At 49.5% G+C, this 24,565-nt stretch overlaps 1 long non-coding RNA gene across 1 annotated transcript; it reads left to right on the top strand.

Moving 5' to 3' along the window:
* The first annotated feature begins 21,427 nt into the window (after positions 1 to 21,427).
* On the top strand, positions 21,428 to 24,289 carry LOC128335384 (uncharacterized). Its single transcript, XR_008311588.1, has 3 exons — positions 21,428 to 21,503; positions 22,096 to 22,208; positions 24,132 to 24,289. It is a non-coding gene; the product is annotated as an uncharacterized LOC128335384 (long non-coding RNA).
* The last annotated feature ends 276 nt before the right edge of the window (positions 24,290 to 24,565 follow it).

The raw sequence follows: 24,565 nt of genomic DNA, 5'->3' as shown, positions 1-24,565 counted from the left end.
CCTTTGCTTAGCCTCCTGGCAGCCCAGCACTTGGCTGCTTCTGGACTGGACCCGGAGCTGGAGTGGGCCTTTCCATTAGCCCGCGCAGCATGGAGGGGAGACCTTTGTGTCTGTAGACATGGCGTGGACATGCTTCGGAAAGCTATGCCAGGCCTATCGCATGCCACGGCCACCATGCATCATCCCCACAGATTTGCAGACGCTCATCTCCCCTTTGTTGCATTTGGGCACTCACCAGCCTATTGGATTGCAGGGAATAATTGCAACGGAAGCAGCAGGAAATCATGTGGTTGGAGTATGTCTTACACTTCAGTTGGTGTCAGACATTGCATTGCCATCAGGTCATGCAGCGGTGATTTCTCTCCTCTCTGTTGGATCTGCCAAAACAGTCCTTAAAGATGGCAGCGTTTGGAAGAACAGGTGACAGTTCCTTCATTTCCAGGGCATCTCTCATCTCTCGTCTCTCTCCCTCTGTCTCTGGCAGAACTGCTAGTGCTGCAGGCTATGGATTGGATGCTTTTGTAGGAGAGATGGTGGGAAAGGGAAATGGAGAGCCATCTGATTTATATGTTGTTTCTCTGTGTAAAACACCCTGAGCCAGTTTTGGAAGGGCGTTATAGAAATCAAATCAAATCAATCAATCAATCAATCAAAATAAAGATTAGGCACATGTGAGGCAGGGGTAAGAGTGACCCCAGGAGGAGAACTCTTGGAAACTGAAGCCCTAAAGGATGCAAAACCATGCAACTGAGCAACAAGAGCACGCCCAGGATGGACTGCAAGCCAATGTGTGAACAGTCCAACTAGAATAAAATCAGCTGGAAAGTACAGGAACAAAATGTGATCAGCTGTCATCAACATAGGGCCGGGCTGTAATTCTACAAATATTTGTTGATTTAGATGTATGTTTTTGGTTTTGTTTTCTGGAGGATTCAACACAAATTGTAGTATTTTAAACCTTCATTCTTAAAGACTCCAAAACCCAAGCTGCAGTGATCAGATCAGTGCCTGTGAATTTAGCCTTAAAGGACAAGCACAATAGGGAGTGAAAGGCTTGTTTCATGTATTTATTTACGTATTTATACTCTGTGTTTTCCGCTCCATCAGAGCAGCTAACAACAATTCAATTAAAAGCAATCCTAGATCACTAAGTGGGGAAACAGCCAAGGAAGACAACTATTGCAGGGGAGTATCAGTATTATGGAGAGAGAGGAAACTCAGCCACAGGCCAAAGGCCCTCGGGGACAACATCATTTTGAGCAAAGAATGAAATATCATCCAGGAACGGACTACACACCAGAGGCTGGGCACCACTGCAGAAAAGGCCCTGCCCTACATCCCCACCAAGTGGCTTCTGCTGCTGATGGGATACCAGCAGAGTCTTCCTCCCTAAAGATCTCAGTGGTCAGCAGGTGGGCAGTTCTTGAAATGCTCTGCTTCCCAAGCATTGTGGGTGCATACATGCAGCCGCCAAAGGTCCCAGATTAAATGGAGAATTAAATGAAGGGCCATGCAAATGGGGCAAGCCAGACTCCGCTAGGTGGACGTTCCATGGTAACGGATGGCTCTAAGTTGGAAAACAGCAGCAGACTTTCTGAAGGAATGCTCCTTGGCGATACACACATCCTGACTGTCTCTGAAGAAGCCTGCATATCTGATCACAGAAGCAGGAAGCCATGCATCCTCCAGATCCTTTGAATGTCATGACCCCACTTCTAACAGATATTATTCAAATTTAAAATGCCTGCTCCTGGTGTTACATGCTGCATTCATCATATTCACAAGCTGGGCGAAAGCAGACTTTGGAGAGCAAACATTAGCATCGCAGCATTGCTCATGGAAGCCATCTGGCTCCTGCTCTAGGAATGGGTCCATATTTCCATGACATGTTTCCGTTTTTCATGTGTTAAAAAAGGCATCCATCAGTAATGGAATCCTGCGTGGTATCTTGATGCACAAGGGCTCAACAAGAACAAATATAAGGCAAGAGTTGCAGACTCTTCCATAGAGTGAAGAGTCAAAGAACCAGAGGATGTAGAAGAGTCCTTGGGGGTCTCCCAGTCCCTGCTCAGTGCAGGAATTTGCTGCTACAGCATCCTTGACAGATGGGCATCCAGCCTCTGTCCGAAATCCCCCAGAGCAGGAGAATCCAATGCTGGCAAGGAAGCAGACTGTGGCACTGCTGAGCAGACAGATACAGATGCTTCCTAATGTCCAGCCTGAATCTGCTTCCTTGTAACTTCAACTCCTTGGTGCTAGCCCTGCCCTCAGGAACAAGCCCACCCATTCTCCTTCTCCTCTCCTCCTCCTCCTCCTCCTCCTTCTCCCTCCGATCCTTCTCCTTCTCCTTTCCCTTTTCTTTGAAGATGGCACTCAGATCCCCCTGCAAGGGGAGCAACCAAAAGTGGGGCTCAGGGGGCAATGGGAATTGCCTTCCTAGGTCAAAGAGTAGCCATGGGAGGGCCTGATCCAAACCTGGATTGGCCTGGAGACAAAGAACCCAAGCCTGGCCTCACTCTGAGCCAGCCCCCCTCCCTGGCTCCTATTTTGCAAGAAAGAATTGGCCCCATTCATATCATGTGCAGATTGGCCCTCAGAGGGGAGGGCCTGTGCAGGAGCGGGCTTCAGTTGTCGCCTAGGTGGAGACCGGCACTCCAAGGGCAAAGTGCATCATGGAGTGAGGTGCTGTGGACCATGTTTGAGGAGTGCTAGTCTGTGCATGGCGGCTGGAGGGCTCTTGATCTCTGGAAGTGGCTTCTCAGCAGACTGCAATGGCATTCCAAGGAAAATCATTCCCCCTCGGTAGGTACTTCTGCTACTAAGCTCACCATGCTTTGCAGAGTCCATTGCAAAGCTTCAAGGAAGAAGTCAGTGCTACAGTTGGCCATAACATCAGTTTTGCTTCATGCAACTTCCTAGTTTCCTTTTCAAATGTTCACCCTGTAAGGAATCTACATCAGGGGCGTAGCAAGGTTGGAGTGGGCCCAGAGACAAGATTTTAAAATGGGCCCCCCCCCAAAGTCCAGGGCCTCCGCACACCCCAGGCCCCCAAGGATTTAAGTCTGATATTCCAAAATAAGTATGCTGCCTGCAAATACATTTCACTGAATACACACACACACGTCACAATATATAGTGATATACATTGAGTACTATACATTTGTATTACTTTTAATGCCTAGAACACACTAGAAAGATGAATTATTAAAATGGGCCCCTCGCTGCAGATTAGCAAAGGAGACTTTCAACCATGCAGGGTGAACCTATGTTTCTTTTCCCAGAATTCTGAACAAATTCAGTCAAGTTTGATTGCAGGAGGTTTTTCACAGGAGGCTTTTAAAGCCCTTTAAGACACATCTCCTCTGGAATGGAGGTGCTGCATGCACATGTTGGCCAGATTGACCCTGAAGTCCCTGCAAGTTATTGGGGAGCAGTTCACACACAAGAAAAATAAAATAAAAGCACCACACATGCTTCACAGTTCTCACTCAGACCTTCTGGGTTGCAAAACAACTTGAACATAAGTGCATTTATAAATGAATGAATGAATAAATAAAATTAATAAAATACTGTTCCAGAAGTTTTTGCAATTTTCTGCCATGAAACAAGCCACTTATAGGACTTTTTAGATAGTTTTTTTAAGTCAGCAAATTTTCCAAGCTGTTTCAAAATAAATATTCAGAGACTTCTCGGTCCCTCCCCCCCCCCATACCCAAGCCCTATGGCAAGCAGATCCCTATATATGGGGGGGGGGGCGGGAAAGGTAACCACAAAAAGGAGTTCACACTCTACCTGGCAAATGCTGGTCTGGGTTAAGCAGGGCAGCAAGGGGTCTTCTGCTGCAGAGAACACTCTGGCTGCCTCCTCCTTCCTGGCTGGCTTGGGCCCTACTCGAGTTCAGGCTTCACTGCGGCCTAGACGGAGGAGGCCTCCCTGGAAGCCCCATTGCCCACCCACCGATCAGCTGAGAGGCGGGAGAAAAGGAGCTCTTTGCAGCTTGCCTGCTGCTTCGATTACGGGCCAGCAGAACAAGCAGGAGAGACGGCGAAGAGGGCAAGTGGCTGAGAGGCTATGGGGCTGGGCAGGGGGCAATGGGGAGTCACATGAGGTGCCTCTGGGGTGCCCCTCCAGGCAGTGGGGCCCCCAGACAACTGTCTCCCCTTGCCCTATCATTGTTACGCGCCTGATCTACATATATGAAGCAAGACAGTCATCAATGCATCAATGCAGGTAAAGGGGACACAAGTTCAACTCAGTTGCTGCATCCTCACGTAACGGGAAACTGGAGTTAAATGGGGCAGAGGTAGGATTTCTTGTACACCCAAATGCATGGAACCTCTGTCCTGTTCAAAAAGCGACCGGAGGTTTTCCTCTCCAAACCCCAGTTTGAACCCTAGGGTGGTTGTGAGTTTCACTGCTCCTACCTGAGGTTTGAATTTGGGTTTGTTACATCTGAATGCTGAACTGGAGACAGCATTCTCTGAGACTGGAGTAGAGGGAAGGAAGCTCCTCCCTCTCTCCATTCTGATTGGCTGCTTCAGCTGTCCTTCAAGTGAAGGAGGAAGCCTAGAAGCCAGTGCCCGCTCCTTTCCGCAGTCTCCTTGACTGCACTTCAGGTCATGGTGGTTATGTCCACATGTGGACAGGTGAGCGTGGGAGGTGGGAGGGTGGAACCATGGGGCCATTGGACCCTCAGTTCCACATTCTGTGCAAATTCTGCCAGAGCTTGTCATTCTTATAACTTTCTGTTTGGAGTGAGGTTCACTCCCAAGCAATTAAGGAGGAAGCACCCTGGAGATTGGGACCCTGCATGCTTGCTACAAGTTATTAGAAAAGATAATAGTTGTGCTTTGGTCCAGGGAGCTCGGGGGGCAGGGGGTGTTTTCCAACAAATCATATTTATAAGGGGCACAAGTTGAATAACAATGCCTTAATTGCTGATTCAATTTAAGGGGAAGAAACCAAGTACACACAGCTAACATGTCCTCTCCACAATAAAGCTGTTTTACAAAGATTAATGGGGATTGAATAACTCTTTGGCAAAAATGTTTTTCCAGTCACTTTATCTATAGTCAATAATTGAGGCTGTTCCTACAAAATAACATTCTTGGCAAGAGAGAGCGCGGGGGGGGGGATTGCAAGGAGGAGATATTGCCTATGAGGAATTAGAAACTGGAGATGGGTTTTAAAGGGGGTGATAAATCAGTCAACAAATAATATTATCATATTCAGTCTCCAACATTAATGTTTGGATTATGTACATGGCCCTCTTAAAACTATCTCTTTGATTCTCTCATTTGTATTTGTAGCTTGGAATAACACTCTAATGATCAGGCATGACCGCACGTGACCTTATTTGCAATCTTATCTGCCAGTCCGAATGTGTACATTTGCATAAGGGATTTTGTTTTTGTTTTTAATAAGTCCTCTCATCATTGTCTTGGTATTTCCTTTGCAGAAAAGCAGCTTAGGATAGACAACACCAAGGGCACAATTCTTGGGAATCATGATCTCAGTTCAAACCAGCAAAACTTTGGTGGACTGAAAGGAGCTTCCTCAGAGAACGGAGTGGCCGCTCATCAGACTGGCAGCTGCATTCTCTCCCGCCTGATCCCTGCTGGCTTTTTGCAGGCTCCCCTCCTGCGTCTGCTCATGGATGCAAGCCCTGGGCTGCTCTTCAGTGGTGGGATACTTGCTTTCCATGCAGATAGTCCTTGGTGCAATCCCTGGGATCTCCAGCTAAAAGAAATCAGTCATTGGGCTACGAATGGAGAAGATTCTTGCCCAAGACCTTCCCTGGGAACTGCAGTTACTCAGAGTGGGTAATAATGATGATACTCTGCTACCAAGATGGCTTTGTCTGACTCTGTCCATGGCAACGTCATATATAGGGAGTGGGTGGACCAAAGGGCCAGAGCGGGGCACGGGCACCAGAATCCGTGGCTACCTCGTGTCCTGTGTCAACAGCAGCATTAAAGGCACCCAGGGAATCTCTGGGCAGCACTCCGGATTTCTAACTGCATTTGTTATTTTAGTCTTATGATTTTAGGAACCCATGAACATATTTATGATTAGTTGTGTTTCTATTGTTGTGTACTACCATGGATATTTGTAAAGGTGGAAAGCAGGACCAAAATCTCGAACAAATATAAATAGATTTAGAAGCGCCCTACATTTTGCTGTGAATAATTGAGACATCGATCTCCAGCACCTTGAGGAGAGGGTGGAATTAGAGTGGAACTGCAACTATCCTGGCCTTTCAGCTAGATTGCAGCAAAGGAAACCATAATTTTGTTAGCAAAAGGGAAGACGGATTGTTTCAATTTTGCGGGGAACAGAAATTTCTGCTGAAACACATCTCCAGTTACCTTGCGATCAGAAAATTGTACACAGAGGAAAAATGGTATATTGTTCTGGCCTAGCCTGACCGCTCAGCTCAGAGCAGCGACACACATTCCTGACGCACACGCCCCCTTGCAAGCCTCCTGCATTTTGCCTCCGAGGGCTGGCTATATTTACTGCCCAATGCCAGCTGCATATATCCCCCAGACATCTCGCCAAAGCCTCCAATTGTGTTAGCATCCATGCTGCCAAGATTCAGAGGCTCTTATCATGAGATAGCAGCCCCTCACTTCACCTTGCTGGTGCTCTCTTGTGATTCATTGCCATCCTGGAGAAATAACCCTGAGCTCACGTCATCTTCCTCAAGGGGCAAATCAGGGGCTAAAGGGAGTTGAACGAAAGTCAGGAAACAGAGAGGGAGGCTGCATGGTCTCAAGGTGTTCCAGAGCAATGAAGGCACAACCACCATTAGAAGAGCTGTTTTCACGAGTGGATGGAGGTCGTTGTTGTTCCCATTCTGGGAAGCATCGAATGGAATCAGACTGACACATTGTTAATGCAGTACTGTGACAGTATCATCTTCTGGTCCTTTCAAGTGTCCATTTATTTATATGTATGAACATTTCTAGGCTGCTTTTCCACACAAAATAGGGCCCTCAAAGTGGCATTCAAAAAAAAAAAAAACCAGAAACAAAAATGTGCAATAAAAGGAAACAGCCAAATGAAATAAGACCATTAAATATCTGAGCAGCAGACAAAACATGAACCGAGTCAGCAAGAAAACCGAGCAGCAGTTTGAAGTCCGCCGGGCAGCCTGTGGGGATGAATTCACCCCACTGCGATGGCACAGCCCAAAACTCTGAGGAGAAACTCATCAGGAAGGAGCCAGACACGGCTCCTGAGGAAAGGAGGGCCCCACACGGGCTGCTGTGGCAGCAGGAAGACCTGGCCCTGCATTTCCAGCACCTGGACAGTGACAGCGGCACGTGGAACAGACCTCCACCGAGGATCTTAGCAGCCAGGCAGGATTATGGGGGAGCAGGGTGTCCCCCGCTCCCCTTCCCAAGGTGAGGAGGTCACTCCCTGGATGTGACTCCTCCCCAGGAAAAAGGAAAAGGAGCCATTCTGGCCTCGGGAGCCCATGCAGCCTGGGCAACGTCCTTCTCCGTGTCCCAGGCTCCCTCCTCCATTGCTGGCAGCCAGCCAGGGATGTGGCTAGGCACTGTGCTTGCTGCTGCCCAGGGACAATGGTCTGCTCAGCGCCCCCAGAGCCGGCATGTGGCCATGGCCATGGCAAACCCTGGGATTGCTCCTGCAATGGTGCCCAGCGTGGAACATGAAGGGGATTCCTGGGATTCCTCCTCAAGAGAAGCATTTGAGGGATTTCGAGAGGGAAGCCAAAAAGCAGAAAACTAGCAACCGGGAAGGATTCACTCCTGGAAGGATCCTTTGGCTGTGCAGACAAGAATCGCACCCCAGAGTGACAACTCCGGCATCGCAGCCCCAAAGTAACAACCTCTGGAGTTGCGACTGTGTAAGCCAGCCTGGAGCGACTGTATGGCCCTGTGGGCCCAGACATGCATTCCTTCACCCAGGAGCATTGCCCTTCCTGCTGCTCCGCTGGGCTGCGACTTGTCTCCCTCGCCTCCAGCGCATGAAGCAGGAGGCGGCTAGGGAGCCATTAGAAGCTAAACATTAGCCTAACGAGCACCTCCGAGTCCGCAGGCTCCCAGAAAGAGAAACCAGAAGCGCTCCCCCTCCCCCCTCCAACATGCTGAGCCTTTATCAGCACTTAATTAAAACTTGACAAGAAGATTAACACACAGAGGGCAGTTTTAATTAACTTAATATCACATTCAATTTTCCAATTCGCCGTAGCATACCAGACACCTGCAGATCTTAATACAAAACCAAACAAAACAGAGGAACACGTGATGGGGGGGTAGGGTGGGGGGAGCAGAGGCAGGATGAGCCGAAGTTGTTTTTGGAACTTCCCTCTCCCTCTCGCCCCGTCTCTTGGCTGCCATCTTACATTCCAAGCGGGAATGTCCTCAGGCCCATTCAGAGCCATTTCTGCAGTTGGTGGTTCTTTCTTTTCTTCATTTAAGAATCTGGTGTGTGTGTGTGTGTGCCTAGAGATTCCCAGTTCCATAGAAAAAGATTTGGCCACTGATTCTGCCAGCCAGGCCCCCCATTTGCAGGAAAACTCCTCAGAAGCCCCCGCCCCCGGAGTTTGCTACAAGCAACACAGAACGCACCCCTGAGAGAGTTGCGTGTGCTTCGTGTTCAGTCATCCTTACAGAGACCCGGCAAGGCAGTCCAGAACGCTGGTCCCCGCATACGGGGGTGGGGCCAGCTGAAGCCTCCAAAGAGGAGTTTTGAGCAGAGGATTCCTGCCTTCCCAGTCAGCCTCACGCTCCCCTTCCTGCTTCATAAGCCAACTTGGGGGCCTTGGGTTGGCTGAAAGGCAGGATACAGTTGTGAAACCAAACCTGCGAATAAGAAGATGTTGCCCCCAGGATGTACGAAGAGGACCAGTCTGTTCAAGGCAATGGGAAACAGCAACACCTGCCTCCCTGGCATCGCCCTCAAAGAGAAGGCAGAATTCCTGCCATGACGCCAGTCCTCCTTTGCAGCTGGCAAGTCCCGGCTTCTCCACTTTCCCACCACCACTACTGGAAATGTAATGGAATTTGAAGCCAAGCAAAGGGGGACCCATCCTGACCTCCTGAGCAACAAGACCTGTCTCCTTGTTTCCAGCCAAAGCTCCCAGGCCCACTCCTGCAAACACAGCACCATCATTCCCTGAGACAGCAGAACAGAGATCTAGCAACCCCTCCAACAGGTAAATAGTATACAGAGGAGCCGAGATGGCCAAGTGGAGCCAACTTGACCGGCATAAATCTGCACAACCAGCCAGAGAGCTTCTTTCTGGCAGGCTGTGTGCCCCTCCCACCATCGTGCCTCCAGGCTAAGAGGACTCGGATGGCCTCCTGCTGGGGCCCAAGCGGCGGGGGGGGGGGGGGGGAATCGGCGCCCTGTTGCCAGTTCTGGGGATCCTGCCTGTGACTATGTGGGAAACACTGAAGCTAAATGGGAGGTCTTGCTGGAAGTGGTTGATGTATCTATCTGAGGTGTCCAGATCTTGGAAGAATGTGTGGATAGCTGCACATGTGCTGAACAGAACATGTGGATAAGGCTGTATTGAACTGGTAATCTGGAGAAGGTTTTGAGTCTGGAGCAGCAAGTTTATCACCTAAGATGCATTCTTCAGCTATTGTCAGTGAAGTTTCTCAGTGTTGTTGAGCTTCCCTGTGGAAATCTGTCAGGCCACACTTTGATGTTGACCGAGCAGAAACGGACTGTACAACATCCGTTTCTGTTCCAGGCTGCATCTGGGAGGTGGATCCAAATCCTATTCTGCTTTTCTTTGATTACTTGTCCATGGTGCTTTCCAGATGAACCCCTACAGCAGTGTCACAACATATCTGCTAAGTGTGCTTCCGTACTTTCTGTGTTGTGACACCGCAGTCCCTGCGCTGGCAGCAGGGTGCCGTTCACGTTTCCGATGCCTTCTTTTGGATTTTATCGCTGTGATTTAGTGCTATAACATTGTATGTCCATTGCAAAAAAAGTAGCTGTATTTTCTGTTGTAGATTCTGGGGGTCGTTTTCACTTCGATCCTGCCAAGTTGAAGCATTTTACCATGGTTGTAGTGGGTAATCTGGAAAGCGCCCTGTCTCCCTCCCTTCTCAAACTAAAACTTTGGCACCCTCCCACTCTTTCGGCCGGCCTCCTTTTCTCCCTCCCACTCCTTCCTCCTTTCTCATGAACACATCAGCAGCTGTTCCCTCCGCCTCTCTCCCGCTCTGATGCATGCGTCGCTCCTCTGGCAGCTCCTTCTCTTGGATGGCATTTGAGGCTCACAGTTGTTTTCATTTACCTTGCCACATTCTTCCAGGAACCTGCGAGCTCTGGATAAAAAAGTGCTCCATCAAGAGCAGAGGAACTTTTTCTAATTATAGGCACCCAATTAGGCTTGGTTTGATCTTAACAGAGAAAGGGAGGAAGGAAATGCACCCGGCTGCTTCTGGGTCTGGCCGCAGAACATAACTAGCACTGGCAAGAAGCTCATTATGGGCATGAATGGCTGTCTGGTGTCTCATCCCTGGTGCTCATCTCCATTCATCTTTCTTGACAATTGCCAGTCTCTGCTTGGAGGAAGAGCCTGCCTGTGCCAGAGAAAACTCCCTCCATTTGCACTCCTCTCTGCATCATTGGACAGGAGCACGCTGATGTCCACAGGCATGTCCAGACAGTAGGACCCGGGCAACTTCCACCAAGGCAGCTCAGGCCACCCTTTGCCAGCCACATCAGAGCAGGCCTCCTGGGCTGGGCGGAGCAGAGCAGCTCTGTATGGGGGCGAGGAGGGCCCACAGCTCAGAGGCAGCCCAAGCACTCTACCGGGGCCTGCAGGGAGCCCCAGGTCCAGGGTCAAAAGGTCTCCGGTGTGAGGCTGGGAAAGGCCCTTCTCTGCTGAGACCCTGAAGAGCTGAAAGCAAAACTCTGGGCTAGATGGCCCAAGAAAGAAGACAGCTACATGGCTTCTCATGCAGGAGGGCTCCCAGAAGCTGCAGGCAAGGGGAAGGCGACAGACCCCCACCCCCACCCACCGCTTGTCACTCATGCATTCCACATTTCCTGCAGGACACCCTGGTGCACAGGTGGCCATGCAGTCAGGACGACTGCCCTAGGGAGTGCGGAGTTGCCCCAGAAAGAGCCGGGCCCCTTCCTGAAGGGAAAAAGCACCACTGGAGGGAGGCAGACCTGAATGCATTGATTGGCATGCATATCGCTCACCTCTCCGGATCTGTCCCCAGAGGGAATAGGGGGCTTGCCATCATGGTTATAGGCAAAAGCACAGGTGACAGCCGAAAGAAGGGGCGTGACAGGTGTGCGCACTGAGTAGCATCAGAGCAGTCCAGCCCAGCATGCTCGTTTGGGATAGCAAAGGCAATCTCCCCACAGCTCTGGACTCCACCCACCCGCCCACCACGACCACCACCGGAAACCAGTCCTGAACTGGGAAAGGGCCTTTGCTCTCGCTTTTGGAGTTCTCAGAGACAACGGGCTGGCCACAATGCCAGGTGGGATCGGATGGCTGCAGACCTTGAAAGCATGCTCTGGGCCCCTGGCCGTCAACCATGGCTTCCAGGAAGTGGGGCTACCTGTCTTGGGCTATGGCCACTCACTCTGGCACAGTACACACACAGCCTCATGGTCCCCCTTTGGCATCTTTGAGCAAGAAGCATTATTAGATTTAAGCGACCTAATTCAAACTCAACGGGAAGACTGCTTCAGACGCGCAGTAAAGTTATACAGTCCGTGAAGGAACATGTCCAAGCCTCCAGTGGCCAGGTTCTGCCAGTCGTCCTTCTCCATGGACCATATCCCTTTACGGCTTGGCTGCCATGCTCCTTCATGATCTTCGGAATTAGCCTGGGGTCGTTTAATGAGCCACTGCCTCCTGCTGTTCCCCTGGAGAGCTCCGTTTGGCTTGGTTTGAGATGGGAGCTGGAGAGAGATCGAGAGAGAGACCTGGGGCCCACACCCTGGCCCCGCACCCTGCTCATGAATCAAGGCATGCCACAGAAGTCAGGGATTTGCTCATTCTTCTTGTATCAACAGACTACTGAAATCTCCCAGTAAGGGATATGTTTATGATTGTTATTTATTGAACATGACATAATTCCCAGAGTGCATCTCTATGCACAGACAGAGGCAACCTTTAGGGAGAGAAGTGCACCCCATATTTTAGACACCCCCTTGCTATGCAGAATTAAATTGGCCTTGTATTAGGTAGTTATGTATGTTAAAGGAAAGAATCTCTTTCCTTAAAAATTAAAATCTCTTTGTGGATAAAATATCTTGTCTTCATACCAACTTGGGTTTAGACCCCACAACTACTGCAGTATCTGCATCGGAGGTGTCCAGCGACTCCTCTTGACGGGTCAGGTTGGATCCGTTCCAGTTTGTGACTCCTGAGGACAGGGACAAGCTGCTTGGAGCAGTGCAGCCCACCCCCTGCTCTCTGGGCCCTTGCCCGACAACATGGCTTATACTATCTGGTAGGGAAGCTGTTGCAGAAGGCCTAGAAGAGATCATAAATGCTTCTCTGAGGGAGGGCAGGATGCCTCCTTGCCTCAAGGAGGCAATTATTAGACCTCTTTTGAAGAAGCCTGTGTCGAATCCCTCAGTTAAGCAACTATAGGCCTGTCTCCCACCTTCCATCGTTGGGCAAGGTAATTGAGAGGGTGGTGGCCTCCCAACTCCAGGAAGTCTTGAAACAAGACTACTAAACCCGTTTCAGACTGGCTTTTGAGTGGGCTATGGGGTGGAGACTGTCTTGGTCAGCCTGATGGATGATCTCCAGTTGGGAATTGACAGAGGAAGTGTGTTGGTCCTTTGGGACCTCTTGGTGGCTTTCAATACTATCGACCATAATATTCTTCTGGAACATCTGAGGTGGTTGGGGGTGGGAGGCACTGCTTTGCAGTGGTTCCACTCCTACCTCTCAGGCAGAATCCAGATGGTGTCCCTCGGGGACTATTGTTCTTTAAAATCTGAACTTAGGTATGGTGTCCCTCAGGCCACCATATTGTCTCTGATGTTGTTTAATATCTACATGAACCGCTGGGAGAGATCATCAGGAGATTTGGTGCATGGTGCTATCAGTATGCTGATGACACCCAAATCTTTTTCTCCATGTCAACATCATCAGGAGAAGGCATAACCTCCCTAAATGCCTGCCTGGAGGCGGTGATGGGCTGGATGAGGGATAGCAAACTGAGACTGAATCCAGATAAGATGGAGGTACTTATTGTGCAGGGTCAGAACTTGGGAGATTATTTTGATCTGCCTGTTCTGGATGGGGTCACACTTCCACAGAAGGAACAGGTATCCAATCTGGGGGTGCTTCTGGACACAAACCTCTCCCTGGTGTCCCAGGTGAGGAAGTGGCCAGAGGTGCCTTTTATCAGCTTCAGCTGATATGCCAGCAGTGCCCATTTATTGAGATAAATGACCTCAGAACAGTAGTACATATGCTGGTCGCCTCCAGACTTGACTACTGCAATGTGCTCAATGTGGGGCTGCAGCCAGGTTGGTCTCTGGGTCATCTCGGAGAGACCATATCACTATTATCTTAAAAAATCTACACTAGTTGCTGATCAGTTTCCGGGCAAAATACAAGGTTTTGGATAAAGCCCTAAACAGCTTGGGCCCTGGGTATTTAAGAGAACCACACCACCCATTGAGATCATCTGGTGAGTTTCATCTGCAGTTGCCACCAGCTCGCCTGGTGGCTACTCGGGGACAGGCCTTCTCCATTGCTGCCCTGAGGCTTTGGAACACGCTCCCTGCTGAAATAAGAGCCTCCCCATCTCTTACAGCTTTTAAAAAGGCGGTCAAGACACATTTGTTCCCCCAGGCTTTTAATTAGATATTGTATTAATTGTGTTTTTAATAGTTTTAACCATTTTAATTTTAACTGTTGTAGTGTTTTAACCTTTTTACTTGTTGTTTTTATTGTTGTAAACGACTCAGAGACTTGCATTTTGGGTGGTATACAAGTATGTTAAACAAACAAACAAACAAAATACTTTGACCTGTATCAATAACATTGGGGATAGTTATTATCTGGTAGAGATGATCTGACAATTCTCTTTGATGTGGTGATGGGCAACCCGCGCCCCCTCCACCGCCCCCGAAAGATCTGGAAATGAAGTTGGAAAGATCAAATGATTCCTCCCTAACCTGGAAAACTGTTTGTTGTTTTCCTCCATTTCCGAGTCTGTTTGGATCCTGTTGTGTTGATAGTGATACCATTGGCAGGCAGCGCTTACGTTTCTCCCAAGCTCGGATGAGTTGGGGAAGTGCTTTTTAATCCCATTAGGTTTTTATTGCTTTGGAGGAGAGCGCGACAAAACTGGCAGATGCAACTTCTGAACTACCGGAAACAAAGTTGGCAAGGACACAACCTAGAAGAGGTTTTGGCAAAATCTGAAGGTGCTGAGGGTCTCATAAGGTTTCTAACGCAACACCTGTCCTCTCAAGCAGAAACGTTGCCATAAAACATCTCTTCTGTATTCTCCATACTGTCAAGGAATCATCACTTGTTCCTGTGCCAGCTGAGATGAAGAAATCCTTTACTGCTGAAGTTACTGCTAGAACAAATGGCTTCTGTGTGAAAGGGTGGAAGAGTCCTCTTTCCAACAATGGGCAGGGCCTGATCCAACAAGAAGAAGCTTTTATGGGGACAGGAATATCCACTGGGGGGGGGTGTTCTTTCCCTGATCCAGAGATTGGAAAGTGCAGGTATTCAGATTGTGGGTCTCCTTGCCACCCCCACCCCTCCCCACCCCATGCCACCACCCACCCACCCACCCACACAGTGACAATGGTACTTTTGCAAATTGGAATTTAGCTTTTGGAATCTGACTGGGGCTGTTGAGATCAAACAGACTTGACAATTATTAATAGGAAGCTTAGGAAGAAATTGAGAGAAAGGAAGTCTAAGGAGAGAGAGAAGAATACCAAAGGAATTCTATGCAACACACACACTTGACAAAACTATATCTGTGTTATTCACAGGGCCAGAGAAACCACTGAACCTGAATATTCGAACCTCTACCAGCATATCTGCGAAAATGTCAGTGCATTCCATAAATTCCATTCATTTTAGCACATGACATGTTCCTCTCCCATGGCCTGACTCACTGTTAATTAGCCACCATTTGCAATTCTCTTGCTTAGAAAGTTTCCATCTGCCAGGAAGGAATGGAGCCATGGGATCAGTCACATGGGGTGAAAAGTCCATCACTGAAGCCTCCCCAAGGAAGTGAGTTGTTCTAAACGGCTCCTCCAGCACGGCCTTCTCCATAGCCCTGTGCTTGTGAACCGTCACAACTTGTTTTCTATAGCTGTCATCATGACTGGAATTGTCACAGGGGATGCGTCTGACATGCCACGGCCATCCAGACCCTCGGTTTAGAGCTGCCCTTCTGTGCCTATGTGCCTCTGCCAAATGAGGAGAACCCTCCATGCAGCTGGTCCATAAATGCTCTGGCTGCAGCCACTCCATCCAGGTGCCACAAGACCTTGACTTCTGCTGCAGCAGGCCAATATGGCTCCTCCTGTGGAATTACATAAATAAGTGAGCCCGTGGGGACATTCGGATTGCTTTGCCTGCGTGATCTCAGTCCTTGCAAACGTCCTGGCAGATGGGTCTGCACGATGACCCTCAGGCTGTAGACGATGGAGGAGGCAGGGCTGGGGGTGGGGAGAGCAAGAATAGCTTGCCTTCAGGCTCATGGTGGAGGTGAGATTCTTCAAGAAGGCGGTTCCCGCCCCAACCCTCAGCTGCTGTCTTTGTTCATGTGCAATGAACAAAAGTCTTTTTTCCAGCCTGGCCAGTGTTAGGGGGTCCATTTCAAACGGCCCGTCCAAGGCCTCTCTCGTGCCACTGCTGCACCATTTCCGCATTCAGCTGCTCTGAGGAGAATGACCTCAAAAGCTGCTGAGGTTCCACCGCCGTTCCCCTCGATGTTTTGATTTTCCATGGGAAGTGGTGTTGACCTGTTGCTGATTTTCGAGGGCAGCTTCCTCGAGGAGCCCTCCTGCCTCCCCATTAACGATCTCACCCCCTCTGGCTTCCATCAAGAACAAGAAAGGGACTGAAATCGGCCAAGGCCTGTGGCAAGGGGGCCCATGGGAAACGGGCTCAGCTTTTAGAAGGGATAATTGACAGAGGGGCAGGTCAGATTGTGGTGGGGGGTCGCAATCTCTTAGAGCCTTCAGAAGGAGAGTGAGCCCCCCCTCCTTGAGCTTAGCTTTCCCCACCCCTCACCAGCGTGGTGTAATGTTTAAAAGGGGGCACCCTATAGAGAGCAGCTTCAAAGCCTTGGCTGGTCTCTCCCACTGTGTGTCCTCCTGGTTCAGTTCCACCCTCCACGTTTAAGGGCCTTTCATCGTGCGTCTTCATCCTCCTCATTATTGCCTTCTCACCCCCTCCTCCGACTCCCCACATTCCCCTCCGATCCCTCCAGCCCTCTCTCAAGAAACTGCCTTTGGTCTCCAGCCCAATAGGAACCAGCTGTCGGCTCCAAAGGACTGTGCTGAGTCGAGGCGCTTTTCAAAAAGAGCTTCTTTCTCTTCTTTCCCGGAGAGTCAGCAAGGCCCAACTCCCTGGGGGGAGAGGTGGGAGGAGGTTCTGCTGGTCACTTGTACCTTTCCTGACCTTTGCTTGTGTGTGGTGATACGTCCACTCTGAAAACTAGCCAAAGACCCCACCACATGGATCCAGCACATTCTTCTTCCCCTTCCCTGAGCTGAAACACCTCATGAGCGAAAGGCCAAAGAGCCTTTGAATTTGGCTTTGGCCCAATGGGCTGCCTCCCCCCCCCCCCCCCACACACACTGAGTCCTAGATTGTAGATTTGTGCTCCAAAGCTGGCTGAGACAGGGATGCTTGTTATTTATGGAGCAGCAGCCACAGCCACACAAGCTGATGTTCAGCACTGTTGTGCTTTTACCGGGTGGTCTGTAATTTCCTCCTAACAACTGGCTTCTTTTGCTGGCCAGGCTGGGCAGTCTCTGAGCAGGGAGAGCCCGGAAGGAAGGCCACCTGACCTGCACACTGATGCTGGCGACTGATCGGCTAGCCCTGGTCTGCTCTGCTGTTTGCCTGGGGACAGTTCTCAGCCTTGCATCTGGATGATGGGCCCTGCCTGCTTTGCCCCAGGACTCTAACAGTGAGGGGTTTGGGCCTTCTCTCTTGGGCACAGGCGAGCCAGCCATTCCAGGCGGTCAGTTGCTACAGCCAAGAAGAAACTCGTCCATTGTGTCCCTGGGGCTGCTCCCACGCCAGCAGCCCTTTCCTCTGAATCTGCAGCCTTTGTCTGGAGAAGCCACATGGGTGCTTTCCAGATTACCTGCTACTACAGCGTCACTAATACGTGTCCACTCAGTGTGCTTCTGTACGGCCTGTGTTTCAACAACACAGTCCCTGCGCTGTCAGCAAGGTGCCCTTCACATTTCCAGTGCCTTCTTCCGGATTTTATCCTTGCATTTTAGCCCTACAATGTTGCATGTGCGTTGCAAATAAATAGCTGTATTTTCCCATTGTAGGAGGGTTGAGCAAGCTATTTACATTTTCAAAACGATCCTGCCAAGCCAAAGCATTTTACAGCTGAACCGCCTGTCATCTGGAAAGTGCCATGATGTGGCTGCCGCATGGCTGAAGTCCAATGTTTTCAGTGGTGTTAGGGTTTTATCCAGACCTGCTTTCTAGCCCTTTTTTGGCAATAAAACTCAGTTGCAACACCAGCCTGTCCAGGGTGGACACGCACCATACTAACAAGACTTTTCAGGGCTTTTCCTCTACCTACAAGTGATAGCATCATAGAGTTTTGGATATGGAAAGGGCTTTGGAGGCCAGCCCCCTGTTCAGGGAAGGAAAGAGTCCTGCTTGCAGGTCCTGTCCCGAGTATCACTTCCTTATTTACTACAACTGCAGGTTTACCGGCTAATCGTCCATTTCTGTTCCTGGGATGCGGGAGGCTTTGATTACAGGAGGCCCTCTTTATTCGTGGGGATTCCATTCCTGCCAATGAGTGCAAATACAAAAACTTTGAATAAAGAAACCGTATCCCAATGGGAATCCAGGGGTTAGGTTCTTTACTTTGAAAAAAAATGCTGAAAAATCAGGGAGGAGGCAGAAATAAGAGAGTAAACCACAGTGCCTTGGTCTCCAGCTCTCCAGAAATGCCTCCCAAATCTCCAATTTTTTTGCTTTTAAAATTATTTTTTGTGGGGAAAGAGCCACAAAATGGGCACCAGAAGCCATTTCTGGTCACCCAGGAACCACAGATAGGTGAAATTATATTTCAGATATGCAGATATAGGAAACTGTGGCCCACAAAATTGAGGATAAAGAGGGTCTCATGTACCAGGTTTCTTACACTAGTCTTTGTAATTGCCATTTGACTATACAAATGAAAAGAGAAAAGCATGAGAGGAATCTGTAGTTCCTAAAGGCATAAGCATCCAAGACCACTAGGAAGGAATATGGGAAATTACACCATAATAGAGGGGCAGGCTTCATGCATCCCTGTCTAAGCTTTGGACAAGGGGCCCTAGCACTGCCGGGGGGGCTTCATCAACTTCCTCTTTTGTCCTGCAAGTCTCCTGGAGACAAACAGGGTGGAGATGTGTCCTGTTCCTCATTGGAAATGGGGCCTTAGGAGGTGAGGTGGTGGCCTAGCACAGTCAGCCTGGGGCACTGCATGCCAAACACCCCGCTCCCTGCAAAAGAGGCCCCTACCCTGAGTTTTCCAAATGGACCCAGAAGCCTCCAGAAAGCAGTGTTGTGGGCCTGGGCTGGAAATGCTGATGGAAACCCCCATCAGAAGCCAACAGCAACAACAAACATTTATATACCATTTTTCAACAGAAGTTTCCAAAGCAGTTTACATAGAGAAAGAAAGAAAGAAAGAAAGAAAGAAAGAAAGAAAGAAAGAAAGAAAGAAAGAAAGAAAGAAAGGCTCCCTGTCCCCCAAGGGCTCACAATCTAAAAAGAAACATAAGAAAGACATCAACAACAGCCACTGGAGGGGTACTATGCTGGGTGTGGATAGGGCCAGTTATTCTCCCCCTGCTAAATAAAGAGAATCACCATGTTTAAAAGGTGCTTCTTCATCCAGTTTGTAGAAACCACATCTCCAGCTGGGATTTCAGTGGGGCAGAGGCTCCACCTCACCCCTAGGGACAGAGAAGATGGTCTGAAGATTCCTGTGACCTTAGAACTTACAAGAATGATTGTCTCCCTAGCCTGCCTCCGATGACTCTCTTTCCAATACGGACACAGAGCTGCCATGAAGTTCTGCATGAGGAAAGAAGCGGGTTTCCCCCCGGAAGACACAGCCCTGCCAAGTGTTGGCCATCAGTGGACAAGGTATCCACTGGGGTGACCTGTTGAAGAGCCACCTGATGGGAGCAGAGAGAGACTGGGAAAGGAAAGGGCCTCCATGGCTGTCATCATCCATCGTGAAAACTCTGGGCAAAGAAAACGCCAAAGTAGGGGGAGTAATTAGAAGAAGAATGAAGACCGACAGAGGGAGGGAAGAGGGAGCCGCTTGATGGGTCTTGAGGCAGCCTTTCAAGGATCAGCGCTTGGACGCAAGCCAACATATCAGCTCTAATCTTTGGCTTTTTGTTGGACTTAACAAGAGCTTTAAAATGAATCCAGTCACAACTGACAGGCCCCATATGGATCCCGGTTGGAAACCTCCACAGCTCTGAATCAAACAGTCTGGGACTGTAAGGAGTTTGTGAAGGGACTTCAGACAGGCAAAGCAAAATAGACTCTTTCTCCCTTTCTTTCACTCTTACACACACACACACACACACACACACACACACCCTTGCAAGCACAATGGATTAAAAACATTCCCCATCAAGGTGGAGCTCCTCCAGGGCAAGAGACTTTGGGGCTCCCTTGGCAGCTAGCTGCTCCTCCAGCTTCCCTTTCCCCTTTGTTTGGAGGCTGGAGACAGGCCATCAGTTCCCAGTGAGGGGAAGGTGATGGCATGACAGAAACATCATCTCCAGGGTCTCTTCCACTCAGACAGGGTCCACAGCTACCAGACCATGGGAAACCTGTGATGGTGGTGATGTGGCAGCCGTGCACAGCAAAGCGAAAGGTGCTTCTTCACCCACCACACCCCTTTTCAACTCCCTTCAGAATGCCGACCTTTCTCCCCAGCGTCAGCTGGGGCTGTTCCCCAACACCAGGTCAGGAGCTCAGTTCTCATGCACCCCTCTACAGCTCCCTTCCATTCTACTCTGGTTCCTCTTCAGATCATATGCATTGCTTCCTTTCATTTTATATCAGACTTCTTAGAGGATCAAGAGAGAATCTGCTCCTTCAGGTACCCCAAAGAAACATCATCCTGCATCCTTCTCTAAAATGGGTGCTTCTCCTCTAATCTTCCCAAGTAGAATCACAAGGAAAGAACAAAGGCATGCTCTGGCCCGTATCCAATCCGTAGCAACCACCTTTGGTGCTCACCTGCATTCATCTCCCTCACACCACACACACACACACACACACATCCAGAGCACTGCCATGGAAGGTCTATGTCCAGTGGGGCACGGGAGCAGCTGCATGCAGGTCACGAGAAGCTGGGAGGGCTCAGGGGCCGCTTCTGGCTCTTGCTCCTTCGCCTGCCAGCCCCAGCTGGGCTTTGTGCAACCCATGTGCAAGAAACGAGAGCACAGCTTGGGGGACCTGGGAGTTCTCCACACAGCAGGCTGGACCACGGGTTTTTAGGAGAGGCTTTACTGGGAACTCAAAGTTGTCCCCAAAACCTGACAAAAAGAGCGGATTTTTTAACCCCAATATAAATCAGGCTGCACTCTAATGGGCAGTGAAAGACCTGAATTGCATGTGAAGTGCTCCTTGAGAGCTTGCAGGGACTTTGGGGAAAATCTGCCCGGTATCTGAACACATTCCCTCCATTCTGGAGGAAATGCGTGAAGAACTTCCTGGTGAACACAGATGGGTGTGCACAAGAGGAGGCAGCACCTGGCGTGGCTTTCTGTGTCACAGGACAAATAGAGCTCGTGTGCATCGCTGCCCCTACAGTTATGGATGTGTTGCAGCACACTGGTTGACGGACGGCCGTGGCACTCAAGAACAGAATCTTTGCAGGGTTGGGCCAAAGGTCCAGCTAGTCCAGCTCTGTGTCTGCCTCTAGTCAGTGCCAAAGAGCCTCTGCTTGCCATTCACAGCACTGAACAAGGCAGTACAAGGCGGTGGGTGGTGGACCTCCAGCAGGCAGGCAGCTCCTTTCCACAGCTCCAGCAGGCCATGGGACGCTTTCCTGGCCTTGCTCCAGCACCCTCCAAAGTCAATGTTGACTTCTCTTGATTTCAGAAGCTCTTGGAATCCTTCCATCCTGCCTGCCAAGGACTGAAAGGGCAATTTATTAGGAAACTGAAAGACGTGGCTCATTTGCATGGAACAGTGGGCATGGAAGTCATCTTTGTTTTTACAGAGGAAGAGGCGTTCCCGCCCCCACCCCTGGCTCCAGATCAGCCAGGTACAGTAGCACAAGAAGGAGGCTGAGGGATTGCTAGGAGGAAGGCTTGTGATGCTGTGACTCGGAGCTGCCCTTTCAAACTGGGGGTGGGGAGGCGTTTCTAGGAGGGGGGGAGTCACGGCACTGTTCAAAGGTCGGCTCTTAGATGCGTTCAAGATTAAAGGGCACAGGGGAGCACGCGAAGAGCATTTGGCATGGATACTTCCCCTTCTTACAATAAAATAAACAGAAAATGTTAAATGTTGTTGTTTTATTTTAGTTGTAACCCACTGTGGAATCTTTCTAAAGAACTGTGCGCATAAAATATGTTTTAAAGTAAATTGCAATAGGAAAGTTTTTTCTACTGCTCAGATTGAAAAATGAGATTCTGCATAGAAGCAGAAAGTAGCTTTTAACGTGTGTCTATTTATAGTCCAAACAATAACACTCAGAGCAAGAGAGATGCCCCCCACTGCCAGAGGGGCTTTACGACTCCAGTGGTGCTCTGGAGGGTGTAGAAGACACTCTAGGCAGCAGTTTCCCAACACAACTATCTCCATGGTACACTGAGGCATTTGGGAGGAATTCTCTCCCCTTTCTTTTTGTCTCAAAGGTCTTGCTCCCAGCTAAAGAAGCCAACGAGAGAGAGCCTAGGAAGAGAGCTTGCAGACGTGGGAGATGCTGACCTATGCCTTGGCGCTTTCCAGATTACACACTGCAACAGAGGTAAAATGCTTTGGCTTGGCAGAATCATAGTGGAAACAATCCCCAGAATCTCAAACTCACACAATGGGAAAATACAGTTATTTTTCTGTAACGGAGTTGCAACATTGTAGCTCTATAACTCAAAGTTAAAACCTGGAAGAAGGCACCGGAAGTGTGAACAGCCCCTCGCTGTCAGCACAGAGACTGCGGTGTCACAACACAGGAAGTACGGAAGCACATTTAGCAGATCCGTAGTGACCCTGTTGTAGGGTTTCGTCTGGAAAGCGCCCTTCTCCAAGTCTGGGCAGAGTTCTGAGGCTGCAGATCCTTTGTCTCAGGCTTTGTCCACCAGTCCTTAGAGCCTGAGAAACACCCGGGTGGGGGTGTGAAGGGGTGATGCTGTGCTTGAGCAGAGATCGGTGCTCGGAACCTGGGCCCAAATTAGGTGAGATTTCGCAGCCAGGTCAACACAATGTGGCCAACATGATGAGCCAGTTGAGAACTTTCCCAAGAGTTCTTAACAAATGCCTAGAATTGTTCACCCATTTCTGAAACAAGCTGAGCGGAACCTGCTCATTGCACCGCAGCTGGACTTGACAGGGAGGGAGGCAGGATTTCTAGCTTCTAAGCTGGGCAGACTAAGACTATTACCGGACCTTATCTGAAGAAACCTGCATTGGATCCCTTGGAGTTGGCTAATTACAGACCTGTTTCTAATCTTCCATGGTTAGGCGGGTAATTGAGCAGGTGGTGGCCTCTCAGCTCCAGGCAGTTTTGGATGATGCAGGTTATCTAGACCCATTTCAAACTGGCTTTTATGTGGGCTGTAGGATTAAGACTGCCTTGGTCAGCCTGATGGATGATCTCCAAATGGCTATCGACAGAGGGAGTGTGACTCTGTGGATCCTTTTGGATCTCTCTGCAGCTTTCGATGCCATTGACCATGGTATCCTTCTGGATCGTCTGAGGGAAGTGGGTGGCACTATTTTACAGTGTTTCCGCTCCTACCTCTCTGGCATATTCCAGATGGTGTCACTTGGAGAACTAAAGTGTGGAGTTCCACAAGGCTCCATACTGTCTCCAATGCTCTTTAACATCCCCATGAAACCGCTGGGAGAGATCATCAGGAGGTTTGGTGCAGGGTGTTATCAATATGTTGATGACACCTAGAGCTATTTCTTCATGTCGACCTCATGAGGAAATGGCAGATCTTCCCTAAATGCCTGTCTGGAGGTGGTAATGGGCTGGAGGAGGGATAACAAACTGAAGTTGAATCCAAATAAGATGGAGGTACTGACTGGGGGGCCAGGACCTGAAAGATGGTTTAGATCTGCCTGTTCTGGGCTGGGGTTACACTCCCCTGAAAGATCAGGTACATAGCTTGGGGGTGCTCCTGGACCCAAAGCTCTCCCTAGTTTCTCAGGCTGAGGCAGTGGCCAGGAGCACTATTTATCAGCTTGGGCTGATACGTTGGCTACGTCCATTTCTAGAGGTGAATGACCTTAAAACTGTGGTACATATGCTGGTAACTTTCTAGGCTTGACTACAGCAATGCACTCAGTGTGGGACTGCCTTTGTACATAGTCCAGAAACTACAATTGATACAGAATGCAGTGGCTAGGTTGGTTTCCGGGCGTCACACAGGGACCACATAACACTAGTTTTAAAAGAACTGCACTGGCTGCTGCTATGTTTCCATGTGAAATACAAAGTGCTAGTTATTACTTATAAAGCTCTTTATGGCTTGGGTACAGGCTGAGAGAGCAGCCAGTACCTTTGTCATGAACACTGCTGCCTGTAATGATCTTCTGGAGAGGTCAGGTGACGGTTGCCACCAGCTGGTCTGGTGGCGCCTCAGGGCCAGGCTTTCTCTGTGGCTCCTCCAGGGCTTTGGAATATGCTCCCTGCTGAAATAAGAGCATCTCCTTCTCTGTTTGTTTTCAGGAAGACCCTCAAGACTCTCTGGTTCTTGCAAGCTTTTAATTAGAATTAATTTTAATTGTTTGAAATAATAACTGTTTTATGCTATATATTTTAATCTGTGTTGACTTTTAAATATTTTTGAATAACTTTGAACACCACCTAGAGATGTACATAGCAGGCGGTATAAAAATATGATCAATAAATAAAATAATAAAATAAATGATCAGTGGCTTTGCTGCTGCCCCAGAGTCCTCCAGTGGTGCTCTCTGCATATGAACCCCACAACCTTCTAGGTTTTCCCCACCCTAGCAGTGCCTGTGGCCTGTCTCTTCCAGCCACACCAAACGAGGCCATTCTTACGAGCAGTCTAACCTAGGCAAGGGCAGCCCAGCCTGGGTTAGGCTGCTTGTCTGCAGCGCTGGGATCAGGACTGAGCTCGCCATCGCCACTTACCC

The sequence above is a fragment of the Hemicordylus capensis genome, chromosome 11 (assembly GCF_027244095.1).
Source record: "Hemicordylus capensis ecotype Gifberg chromosome 11, rHemCap1.1.pri, whole genome shotgun sequence".
Classification (NCBI taxonomy): Eukaryota; Metazoa; Chordata; class Lepidosauria; order Squamata; family Cordylidae; genus Hemicordylus; species Hemicordylus capensis.
The sequence above is the reverse complement of the archived record's forward strand: the minus strand, read 5'-3'. Positions and strand labels throughout refer to the sequence as shown.